This window comes from Mustelus asterias, unplaced genomic scaffold (assembly GCF_964213995.1).
Source record: "Mustelus asterias unplaced genomic scaffold, sMusAst1.hap1.1 HAP1_SCAFFOLD_2487, whole genome shotgun sequence".
In the NCBI taxonomy this organism is placed as follows: domain Eukaryota; kingdom Metazoa; phylum Chordata; class Chondrichthyes; order Carcharhiniformes; family Triakidae; genus Mustelus; species Mustelus asterias.
Window position 1 is genome coordinate 1 of NW_027592432.1, and position 12,248 is coordinate 12,248.

The 12,248-nt window shown below is 53.2% G+C and overlaps 1 long non-coding RNA gene across 1 annotated transcript; it reads left to right on the plus strand.

The window, feature by feature from the left end:
• Positions 1-1,822: 1,822 nt before the first annotated feature.
• On the plus strand, positions 1,823-9,296 carry LOC144489742 (uncharacterized). The gene is made up of 3 exons (XR_013497040.1): positions 1,823-1,916; positions 5,762-5,846; positions 9,004-9,296. It is a non-coding gene; the product is annotated as an uncharacterized LOC144489742 (long non-coding RNA).
• Positions 9,297-12,248: the final 2,952 nt, after the last annotated feature.

Below are 12,248 nucleotides of genomic sequence, written 5' to 3' on the forward strand. Positions count from 1 at the left end.
ACGGGGGATCCCCTGTGGGAGAATCCCGGCTGTGCACGAGGATGACAAAGCTCTTCACTCAAAGGGGTGCAAAACATTGGGATTCCCCTCCCGGAGGGTTGGGAGCCGGGATAGGGATGGATTTTTGGCGGCCCCTTAGGATTACGTGGGGCGGATATCAAAAGCGGGAGGTGGAGCCCAGAAACAGCTGTGTCGGCACAAAATGGGGGCACATTTGACAGGCCACCTGGTCTAATATATCTTCTGGGGCATCAGGCCTGTTTCCCGATGAGGTGGAATCTAACCCCGTACTGTACCTGTCCTGGGAGTGTTTGATGGGGACAGTGTAGAGGGAGCTTTACTCTGTATCTAACCCCGTGCTGTACCTGTCCTGGGAGTGTTTGATGGGGACAGTGCGGAGGGAGCTTTACTCTGTATCTAACCCCGTGCTGTACCTGTCCTGGGAATGTTTGATGGGGACAGTGTAGAGGGAGCTTTACTCTGTATCTAACCCCGTGCTGTACCTGTCCTGGGAATGTTTGATGGGGACAGTGTAGAGGGAGCTTTACTCTGTATCTAACCCCGTGCTGTACCTGTCCTGGGAGTGTTTGATGGGGACAGTGTAGAGGGAGCTTTACTCTGTATCTCACCCCGTGCTGTACCTGTCCTGGGAGTGTTTGATGGGGGACAGTGTAGAGGGAGCTTTACTCTGCATCTAACCCCATGCTGTACCTGTCCTGGGAGTGTTTGATGGGGACAGTGTAGAGGGAGCTTTACTCTGTATCTAACCCCGTGCTGTACCTGTCCTGGGAGTGTTTGATGGGGACAGTGTAGAGGGAGCTTTACTCTGTATCTAACCCCGTGCTGTACCTGTCCTGGGAGTGTTTGATGGGGACAGTGTAGAGGGAGCTTTACTCTGTATCTAACCCCGTGCTGTACCTGTCCTGGGAGTGTTTGATGGGGACAGTGTAGAGGGTGCTTTACTCTGTATCTAACCCCGTGCTGTACCTGTCCTGGGAGTGTTTGATGGGGGCAGTGTAGAGGGAGCTTTACTCTGTATCTAACCCCGTGCTGTACCTGTCCTGGGAGTGTTTGATGGGGACAGTGTAGAGGGAGCTTTACTCTGTATCTAACCCCGTGCTGTACCTGTCCTGGGAGCGTTTGATGGGGACAGTGTAGAGGGAGCTTTACTCTGTATCTAACCCCGTGCTGTACCTGTCCTGGGAGTGTTTGATGGGGACAGTGTAGAGGGAGCTTTACTCTGTATCTAACCCCGTGCTGTACCTGTCCTGGGAGTGTTTGATGGGGACAGTGTAGAGGGAGCTTTACTCTGTATCTAACCCCGTGCTGTACCTGTCCTGGGAGTGTTTGATGGGGGACAGTGTAGAGGGAGCTTTACTCTGTATCTAACCCCGTGCTGTACCTGTCCTGGGAGTGTTTGATGGGGACAGTGTAGAGGGTGCTTTACTCTGTATCTAACCCCGTGCTGTACCTGTCCTGGGAGTGTTTGATGGGGACAGTGTAGAGGGAGCTTTACTCTGTATCTAACCCCGTGCTGTATCTGTCCGGGGAGTGTTTGATGGGGACAGTGTCGAGGGAGCTTTACTCTGTATCTAACCCCGTGCTGTACCTGTCCTGGGAGTGTTTGATGGCGACAGTGTAGAGGGTGCTTTACTCTGTATCTAACCCCGTGCTGTACCTGTCCTGGGAGTGTTTGATGGGGGCAGTGTAGAGGGAGCTTTACTCTGTATCTAACCCCGTGCTGTACCTGTCCTGGGAGTGTTTGATGGGGACGGGGAGGTGTTTAATTCTCGGCATTGATTGGTCTCGTTCTTTCCTGACAGGATATTTTCCGTTGTGTGAGTGCGGCTGTGATCCTGCTGATCATCTCGTTAATCAACATTACACGGAACCATGTCGGGAATGTGCTGGGAGGGGTAAGTCCTTCGTTCTTTTGATGCTTCGATGTTGCAGGGGGCATGAGGGGCTGAATGGCCTCCTTCTCTCCCTATGAAGCATGGAGCCCGAGCGAAACTGGAATCAATGGGAATCAGGGGGCAAACTCTCCGCTGGTTGGAGTCATTCCTGGTACAAACGAAGATGGTTGGAGTTCGATCATCTCAGCTCCAGGTCATCACTGCAGGAGTCCCTCAGGGTTTGTGTCCGAGGCCCCAGCCATCTTCAGCTGCTCCATCAATGACCTTCCCTCCATCAGAAGGTCAGGAGTGGGGATGTTCGCTGCTGACTGCACAGTGTTCAGCACCATTCGCCACTCCTCAGATACTGAAGCAGCCCGTGTCCAAATGCAGCGAGACCTGGACAATATCCAGGCTCGGGCTGACAAGTGGTGAGTAACATTCACCCCACACAAGCACCAGGCAATGACCATCTCCAACAAGAGAGGATCCAACCATCTCCCCTTGATATTCAATGGCATTCCCATCACTGAATCCCCCCCACTATCAACATCCTGGGGGTCACCATTGAGCAGAAACTGAACTGGACCCAGCCACATAAATACTGTGGCTCCCAGAGCAGGTCAGAGGCTGGGAATCCTGCGGAGAGTAACTCACCTCCTGACTCCCCCCAAAGCCTGTCCACCATCTACAAGGCACAAGTCAGGAGTGTGATGGAATACTCTCCCACTCGCCTGGATGAGCGCGGCTCCGACAACACTCGAGAAGCTCGACACCATCCGGGACAAAGCAGCCCCCCCCCCCGCTCGATCGACACGCTAACCACCCACCCTCAACATTCACTCCCTCCACCACCGACACACAGCGGCAGCAGTGTGTACCGTCTACAAGATGCACCGCAGCGACTCGCCAAGGCTCCTTCGACAGCGCCGCCCAAACCCACCACCTCTACCCCCTAGAAGGACAAGGGCATAAAATGCAGAGTAAAGCTCCCTCTACACTGTCCCCATGAAACACCGTAAGAAGTCTCACAACACCAGGTGAAAGTCCAACAGGTTTATTTGGCAGCACAAGCTTTCGAAGCGCTGCTCCTTCGTCAGGTGAGTGGGAGTTCTGTTCACAAACAGGGCATATAGACACAAACTCAATTTACAAGATAATGGGTGGAATGCGAATCTTTACAGGTAATCAAGTCTTAAAGGTACAGACAATGTGAATGGAGAGAGGGTTAAGCACAGGTTAAAGAGATGTGTATTGTCTCCAGACAGGACAGTTGGTGAGATTTTGCAACCCCAGGCAAGTCGTGGGGGTTACAGATAGTGTGACATGAACCCAAGATTCCGGTTTAGGCCGTCCTCATGTGTGCGGAACTTGGCTATCAGTCTCTGCTCAGCGACTCTGCGCTGTCGTGTGTCGTGAAGGCCGCCTTGGAGAACGCTTACCTGAAGATCAGAGGCCGAATGGCCGTGACCGCTGAAGTGTTCCCCGACAGGAAGAGAAAAGTCTTGCCTGGTGATTGTCGAGCGGTGTTCATTCATCCGTTGTCATAGCGTCTGCATGGTTTCCCCAATGTACCATGCCTCTGGACATCCTTTCCTGCAGCGTATCAGGTAGACAACGTTGGCCGAGTTGCAAGAGTATGTACCGTGTACCTGGTGGATGGTGTTCTCACGTGAGATGATGGCATCTGTGTCGATGATCCGGCACGTCTTGCAGAGGTTGCTGTGGCAGAGTTGTGTGGTGTCTTGGTCACTGTTCTCCTGAAGGCTGGGTAGTTTGCTGCGGACAATGGTCTGTTTGAGGTTGTGCGGTTGTTTGAAGGCAAGAAGTGGGGGTGTGGGGATGGCCTTGGCGAGATGTTCGTCTTCATCAATGACATGTTGAAGGCTCCGGAGGAGATGCCGTAGCTTCTCCGCTCCGGGGAAGTACTGGACGACGAAGGGTACTCTGTCCACCGTGTCCTGTGTTTGTCTTCTGAGGAGGTCGGTGCGGTTTTTCGCTGTGGCGCGTCGGAACTGTTGATCGATGAGTCGAGCGCTATATCCTGTTCTTATGAGGGCATCTTTCAGCGTCTGGAGGTGTCTGTTGAGATCCTCCTCATCCGAGCAGATCCTGTGTATTCGGAGGGCTTGTCCGTAGGGGATGGCTTCTTTAACGTGTTTAGGGTGGAAGCTGGAGAAGTGGAGCATCGTGAGGTTATCCGTGGGCTTGCGGTACAGTGAGGTGCTGAGGTGACCGCCCTTAATGGAGATGCGTGTGTCCAAGAATGCAACCGATTCCGGAGAGTAGTCCATGGTGAGTCTGATGGTGGGATGGAACTTGTTGATGTCATCATAGAGTTGTTTCAGTGATTCTTCACCATGAGTCCAAAGGAAGTAAATGTCATCGATGTATCTAGTGTATAGCATTGGTTGAAGGTCCTGTGCGGTGAAGAAGTCTTGTTCGAACCTGTGCATGAAGATGTTGGTATATTGAGGTGTGAATTTGGTCCCCATGGCTGTTCCGTGTGTCTGGATGAAGAACTGGTTGTTGAAGGTGAAGACATTGTGGTCCAGGATGAAGCGGATGAGTTGTAAAATTGCATCTGGAGATTGGCGGATGTTGGCTTTGAGTACTGAGGCAGTTGCAGCAATGCCATCGTCATTGGGGAAACCATGCAGACGCTACGACAATGGACGAATGAACACCGCTCGACAATCACCAGGCAACACTGTTCTCTTCCTGTTGGGGACCACTTCAGCGGTCACGGGCATTCGGTCTCTGATCTTCGGGTAAGCGTTCTCCAAGGCGGCCTTCACGACACACGACAGCGCAGAGTCACTGAGCAGAAACTGATAGCCAAGTTCCGCACACATGAGGACGGCCTAAACCGGGATCTTGGGTTCATGTCACACTATCAGTAACCCTCACGACTTGCCTGGGCTTGCAAAATCTCACTAACTGTCCTGTCTGGAGACAATACACATCTCTTTAACCTGTGCTTAACCCTCTCTCCACTCACATTGTCTGTACCTTTAAGACTTGATTACCTGTAAAGACTCGCATTCCAACCATTATCTTGTAAATTGAGTTTGTGTCTTTATATTGCCCTGTTTGTGAACAGAACTCCCACTCACCTGAAAAAGGAGAAGGAGACACCGAAAGCTAGTGCTGCCAAATAAACCTGTTGGACTTTAACCTGGTGTTGTGAGACTTCTTACTGTGTTTACCCCAGTCCAACATCAGCATCTCCACATCGTGGCCATCAAACAATCCCAGTATGGGTATCGCACGGGGTTAGATACAGAGTAAAGCTCCCTCTACACTGTCCCCATCAAACACTCCCAGGACAGGTACAGCACGGGGTTAGATACAGGGTAAAGCTCCCTCTGCACTGTCCCCATCAAACACTCCCAGGACAGGTACAGCACGGGGTTAGATACAGAGTAAAGCTCCCTCTACACTGCCCCCATCAAACACTCCCAGGACAGGGACAGCATGGGGTTAGATACAGAGTAAAGCTCCCTCTACATTGTCCCCATCAAACACTCCCAGGACAGGTACAGCACGGGGTTAGATACAGAGTGAAGCTCCCTCTACACTGTCCCTATCAAACACTCCCAGGACAGGTAGAGCACGGGGTTAGATACAGAGTAAAGCTCCCTCTACACTGTCCCCATCAAACACTCCCAGGACAGGTACAGCACGGGGTTAGATACAGAGTAAAGCTCCCTCTACACTGTCCCCATCAAACACTCCCAGGACAGGTACAGCACGGGCTTAGATACAGAGTAAAGCTCCCTCATACTGTGCCTAAGCTGTTATGTATTCTTAAGTAATGAACTCACTTCTATCCCTTCTTGACTTCCATTTTTTACTCTTTGCAGCTATTTGGATTCACAGCGATGACAGCTTTCATCTATAATGTTTACCTCCTGTACCCAAAGTGCCTGCACCAGCCACCAGAGACAGGTCAGTGCTGAGGGAGCGCGGCACTGTGGGAGGGTCAGTGCGGAGGGAGCGCCGCACTGTGGGAGGGTCAGTGCTGAGAGAGCGCCGCACTGTGGGAGGGTCAGTGCTGAGGGAGCGCCGCACTGTGGGAGGGTCAGTGCTGAGGGAGCGCCGCACTGTGGGAGGGTCAGTGCTGAGGGAACGCTCCACTGTTGGAGGTTCAGTGCTGAGAGAGCGCCGCACTGTGGGAGGGTCAGTGCTGAGGGAGCGCCGGACTGTGGGAGGGTCAGTGCTGAGAGAGCGCCGCACTGTGGGAGGGTCAGTGCTGAGGGAGCGCCGCACTGTGGGTGGGTCAGTGCTGAGGGAGCGCCGCACTGTGGGTCAGTGCTGAGGAAGCGCCGCACTGTGGGAGGGTCAGTGCTGAGGGAGCGCCGCACTGTGGGAGGGTCAGTGCTGAGGGAGCGCCCACACTGTGGGAAGGTCAGTGCTAAGGGAGCGCCGCACAGTGGGAGGGTCAGTGTTGAGGGAGCGCCGCACTGTGGGAGGGTCAGTGCTGAGGGAGCGCCGCACTGTGGGAGGGTCAGTGCTGAGGGAGCGCGGCACTGTGGGAGGGTCAGTGCTGAGGGAGCGCCGCACTGTGGGAGGGTCAGTGCTGAGGGAGCGCCGCACTGTGGGAGGGTCAGTGCTGAGGGAGCGCCGCACTGTGGGAGGGTCAGTGCTAAGGGAACGCTCCACTGTTGGAGGTTCAGTGCTGAGAGAGCGCCGCACTGTGGGAGGGTCAGTGCTGAGAGAGCGCCGCACTGTGGGAGGGTCAGTGCTGAGGGAGTGCCGCACTGTGGGAGGGTCAGCGCTGAGGGAGCACCGCACTGTGGGAGGGTCAGTGCTGAGGGAGCGCCACACCGTGGGAGGGTCAGTGCTGAGGGAGCGCCGCACTGTGGGAGGGTCAGTGCTGAGGGAGCGCCGCACTGTGGGAGGGTCAGTGCTGAGGGAGCGCCGCACTGTGGGAGGGTCAGTGCTGAGGGAGCGCCGCACTGTGGGAGGGTCAGTGCTGAGGGAGCGCCGCACTGTGGGAGGGTCAGTGCTGAGGGAGCGCCACACCGTGGGAGGGTCAGTGCTGAGGGAGCGCCGCACTGTGGGAGGGTCAGTGCTGAGGGAGCGCCGCACTGTGGGAGGGTCAGTGCTGAGGGAGCGCCGCACTGTGGGAGGGTCAGTGCTGAGGGAGCGCCGCACTGTGGGAGGGTCAGTGCTGAGGGAGTGCCGCACTGTGGGAGGGTCAGTGCTGAGGGAGCGCCGCACTGTGGGAGGGTCAGTGCTGAGGGAGCGCCGCACTGTGGGAGGGTCAGTGCTGAGGGAGCGCCGCACTGTGGGAGGGTCAGTGCTGAGGGAGCACCGCTCTGTTGAGGGGTGATGACTGAGGCTGATCAAGTTGGTAAGTATCCAATGAGCCTGATAATTTGCAATGCTGGGATTCTGGGAGATTTCCAATGGCTCCCCCAGTGCAATCTGTGCCTGTGACCAGCCTCGAGACGAAAATATCACTCGAGTGGCATGTATCGCGAAGTTTTGTAGAATAATTGTAGATTGGTGTTTGTAAATTGTTAAATGCTAAGCGTTGTGGGGGGGGAAGTATTGTATGGTCCCTGCAAAAGGCAGTGCTTTGTCTGTGCTGAGAAAGTTTAACAAAATGCCAGTACACAGAGAGCCCAAAGTGAAACATTTGTCCCGAAAGGCCAAGCAACAGTGTTACCAAGACAACAGGGTTTGGAATTCAGCCAATCAATTTGAATCAGGCACTTAAATACCGAAAACCTATTAAATTTAAATCCGATGGTTTTGGCAACCTGAGCCAATCCTATTGTGGGAAATATCGATATGTCACCACAGGTATAAAAGGGGAGGGCATTGGGACAAAAGGTGAGAGCAACTGCCACCTGCCGCAGCTCACAGCCCCGTCTCGAGAGCATTGGTACCAAAGAAGACCAAAGTTCCAGACAGAAGAATCAGCAGAGAAGATTCCAAAAGACACAAAACCTGGTTGTAATTTAGAGAGTGGCAAAATTGTATTGTTTGCTAATGAGTGGGGAATTGGATTTATTGGGCGGCACGGTGGCACAGTGGTTAGCACTGCTGCTTCACAGCTCCAGGGACCCCTGTTCGATTCCCGGCTCGGGTCATTGTCTGTGTGGGTTCCCTCCGGGTGCTCCGGTTTCCTCCCACAGTCCAAAGATGTGCGGGTTAGGTTGATTGGCCAGGTTAAAAATTGCCCCTTAGTGTCCTGAGATGCGTAGGTTAGAGGGATTAGTGGGTGGGATATGAGGGTAGGGCCTGGGTGGGATTGTGGTCGGTGCAGACTCGATGGGCCGAATGGCCTCTTTCTGTGCTGTGGGGTTTCTATGATTTCTATACCATGAGAATCTTGTTTTATTCCAGACTAGTTAATAGTTAGAAGGGATTTGTTCATAGTTTAGTTAACTTGCTCACTGTTAGTTAGAGACATAAATCGTTCCGTGTTGATTTTAGAGAGAGTGTCAGGGATTTATTCTGTATTTAACCACTAGAAGGCGCTGAAGAACAGTTCACACCACTTCTCACACACTTTTTACAGATTATCGGGCGAGGTATTCCTCTTTGGGGGTTTTGGTGTTAGTTCTCAGATGGGGGGTGATCAACCTCTGTTTTATAACACAAGGTCAATCATCAACCATTGTTGGAGACAACAGATTCAGGTCTAAAGGTCCACCACCCCATTCTGACTGGCTGATGAGAGGAGATTTCCACTGGGGAAAACAAAGCCAGAGGTTACATTGGATTAAACAATCAGAAAAGCTCATCAACTGGATGGGATTTGTATTTTTATTTTACTTTTCCATTAAGGACCATAAGTGCACCCTCTTGTGGCCAGTTTGTGCATGTGTGCGTATGTATATCAGGTCAAACCAGGATAAACTAGCTTCCAGTGGGGCGCTTTGAACTCTGTTGTCTGCACACACAGTCCTTTCTTCTTTGCTGGGAAATTTTCTTTGCTCCTGAGACAGGAGGGAGGTTCCCCCCCCCCCCCAACTCCACTCACAAACACCACCAGCAACCCCCCCAGCCCCCACACCCTGCTGTGCGAGTTAAGATTCTGCAATGTGAGAGGAATGGAGTTAAGACGCATCTGCATTTTCTCTTTCCACAGATGACCCACCCGCCTACACCCCCTGAAGTCGGAGGGGGAGGGGGGTTGAGAACAGCGAACTGCATGGCGGATTGCGGGAAACAGGAGGAGACCCATTCTACCCCTTCCCCCCCCACCTCGGGGTTTGGGGGGGCCTCCAGAACATGGCTGACCTGTAGCTCAACTCCACCTACACCTGCCTCAGTCCCACAATTCTTAAACCTCCTCTGACCCACCACAAGTCTATCAATCTCAGGGTTTGAAATTTTCTGATCGTCCACCCCTCCCTACCCCCCCTGGCCTTGAGACCTTTTTTCTGAGGGTTTGGGGGGGGGCAGAGGGGCGTGGGGAGCTGGGAGGAGGGGATGTGGGTGAGGGTTTTACAGATTTCCACTTCTCCCCGTGTCTGCGTGGGTTTCCTCCGGATGCTTCGGTTTCCTCCCACTGTCTGAAAGACGTGCTGGTTAAGTGGATTGGCCATGCTAAATTGCCCCTTAGTGTCAGGGGTACTAGCTGGGGTAAATTCATGGGGTTATGGGGATAGGGGCCTGTGGGACTGTTGTCAGCGCAGAATTGATGGGCTGAATGGCCTCATTCTGCACTGTAGGATTCTAGGATTCGATGAAATTTGCAGAAGACACAAAGCAGGATGGGAGTTACCTGCGACTTATTCGCAAAAAAAGGAGACAACCAACTGTATGAAGGGTGGGTGCGGATTGGCCGGCTGTTTGGTATAGGCGTTGCTGCGGAGAATGCAGCAGGGGATAGTTAACTGCCAAGCTGTTTGCTCCATTTCAAATCAAGACTCTGATCTGTCCAAGTGTTGCCATGGGGAATGTACCAGAGAATGCAACAGGGGATAGTTAACTGCCAAGCTTTTTGTTCCATTTCAAATCAAGACTCTGATCTGTCAAAGTGTTGCCATGGGGAATGTACCAGAGAATGCAACAGGGGATAGTTAACTGCCAAGCTTTTTGTTCCATTTCAAATCAAGATTCTGATCTGTCAAAGTGTTGCCATGGGGAATGTACCAGAGAATGCAACAGGGGGTAGTTAACTGCCAAGATTTTTGTTCCATTTCAAATCAAGACTCTGATCTGTCAAAGTGTTGCCATGGGGAATGCACAAGGGAATGGCTGTCTCTTCAGTACCACCCTCCCCCCGCCCCAACCCCGACCCCCACAAGCTTGTCTTTGTGTAGTATGTGGACACGCTGCTTCCGTCTACAAAGGACAGGGACCCCTGTGTGAATGTATGTAGCTTCCACCACCCGTGTGTGAGTGAATCACATTCCTGAACTGGACTAACAGTCTCAAATCGGCTCTTGATGAGATTGTTGGAGCGATCAAAGCTTTTAGTCTGGCACTCCTCAGGACACGCGATCAGAGGGAAGCAACAATTTGTACTGCACGAGAAGAGATCACTGATTCATCGTCAAGTGGACTCTGATTGGGGAAGGCGTCGCCATGGAGGAAGCACCAGTTGAGGCGACTGTTGGTTAACTGCCAAGCGGTGTTTTTGAACTTGACACAGGGCAGCCCGACCCCTGATTAATCAACGGGTGGCCCTGAGGAATGAACCAGTGAACAGCTGTCTCTTGTTTGGATCAGCTGGAACAGGCGCAGTGTGTGCACCTGTCCTTCCTGTCTGCAAGGAACTGGGTTTCCGTGCATTGATACATGTAGCTTCCTGTACATGACCACACACGCCTCATTGCGAGCTTATCTTAAACTGGGTGTCAGTGAAATTCAGAGCACAGTGAAGATCATTTAGCAAAATGTCCAGTCGCGCAATCACATCTGAATTCGGACCCTGTGTTTTGCACTTTGCGTATCCAGGGCTGGCTGGGGATGGGCCGAACATTCCCCCCTCATTCTTCTGAACTCCAGCGAATACAATCCTAACCTGGTCAATCTCTCCTCATACATCAGTCCCGCCATCCCCGGAATCAGTCTGGTAAACCTTCTCTGCACTCCCTCGAGAGCAAGAACATCCTTCCTCAGAAAAGGAGACTAAAACTGCACACAATACTCCAGGTGTAGCCTCACCAAGGCCCTGTATAATTGCAACAACACATCCCTGCTCCTGTACCCGAAACCTCTCGCAACGAAGGTCAACATACCATTTGCCTTCTTTACCGCCTGCTGCACCTGCATGCTTACCTTCAGCGACTGGGGTACGAGGACACCCAGGTCCCGCTGCACACGCCCCTCTCCCAATCTACAGCCATTCAGATCATCTGGGCCCAACGCGCCACAAAGCCTGGGCCTCGCCTGCTTGCCTGACCCCGATTCGCCTCCCAGGGGGGGCTGGTCTGTCCACCGCTTGGCGTCCGATCGTTGCTGGTGATGGTTGGGTTCAAGAGAACAGAGTTAGGGGGTTCAGGAGGGGGTTCAAGGTTTAAATTGGGAGAGGTGAGGGCGAGGTGAGGGGGGGGGGGGGGTCAGTTGGGGTGGGGGCAAGAACTGGTAAAACTTGACCTTTGCAAACCACACGACCTTTTCAAGACCGAGTTGAACAGGGAGGGTCTGCCGTCCGGGGGAACATGTCGCTCACTCAGGCCCGATCCTAAGCCCGCTATAGTCGCTGCGCATCACCGAGTTCAAAGAGGGCCGCTGGGGGCGGCCATGACTGTCGACATTTCCAAGGTGAACCCTGTCTGGGAAGTGACTAATACTTGGTTCCCTGTGCCCACCCCCCATCCCCCTCCCCATCACCCTCCCCATCCCCCTCTCCTCCGCTCCCCATCCTCCTCCCCTCCCCCCTCTCCCCAACCCCCATCCTTCTCCCTTCCCCCCTCATCCCCCTCTTCCTTCCCCCCATCCTCCTCCCCTCACCCCTCCCCTCCTCCCCCATCCTCCTCCCATAGAACCATAGAAAATTACAGCTCAGAAACAGGCCTTTTGGCCCTTCTTGTCTGTGCCGAACCATTTTATGCCTAGTCCCACTGACCTGCACTTGGACCATATCCCTCCACACCCCTCTCATCCATGAACCCGTCCAAGTTTTTCTTAAATGTTAAAAGTGACCCCGCATTTACCACTTTATCCGGCAGCTCATTCCACACTCCCACCACTCTCTGCGTGAAGAAGCCCCCCCTAATATTCCCTATAAGCTTTTCTCCTTTCACCCTTAACCCATGCCCTCTGGTTTTTTTCTCCCCGAGCCTCAGCGGGAAAAGCCTGCTTGCATTCACTCTATCTATACCCATCAAAATCTTATATACCTCTATCAAATCTCCCCTCAATCTTCTACGCTCCAGGGAA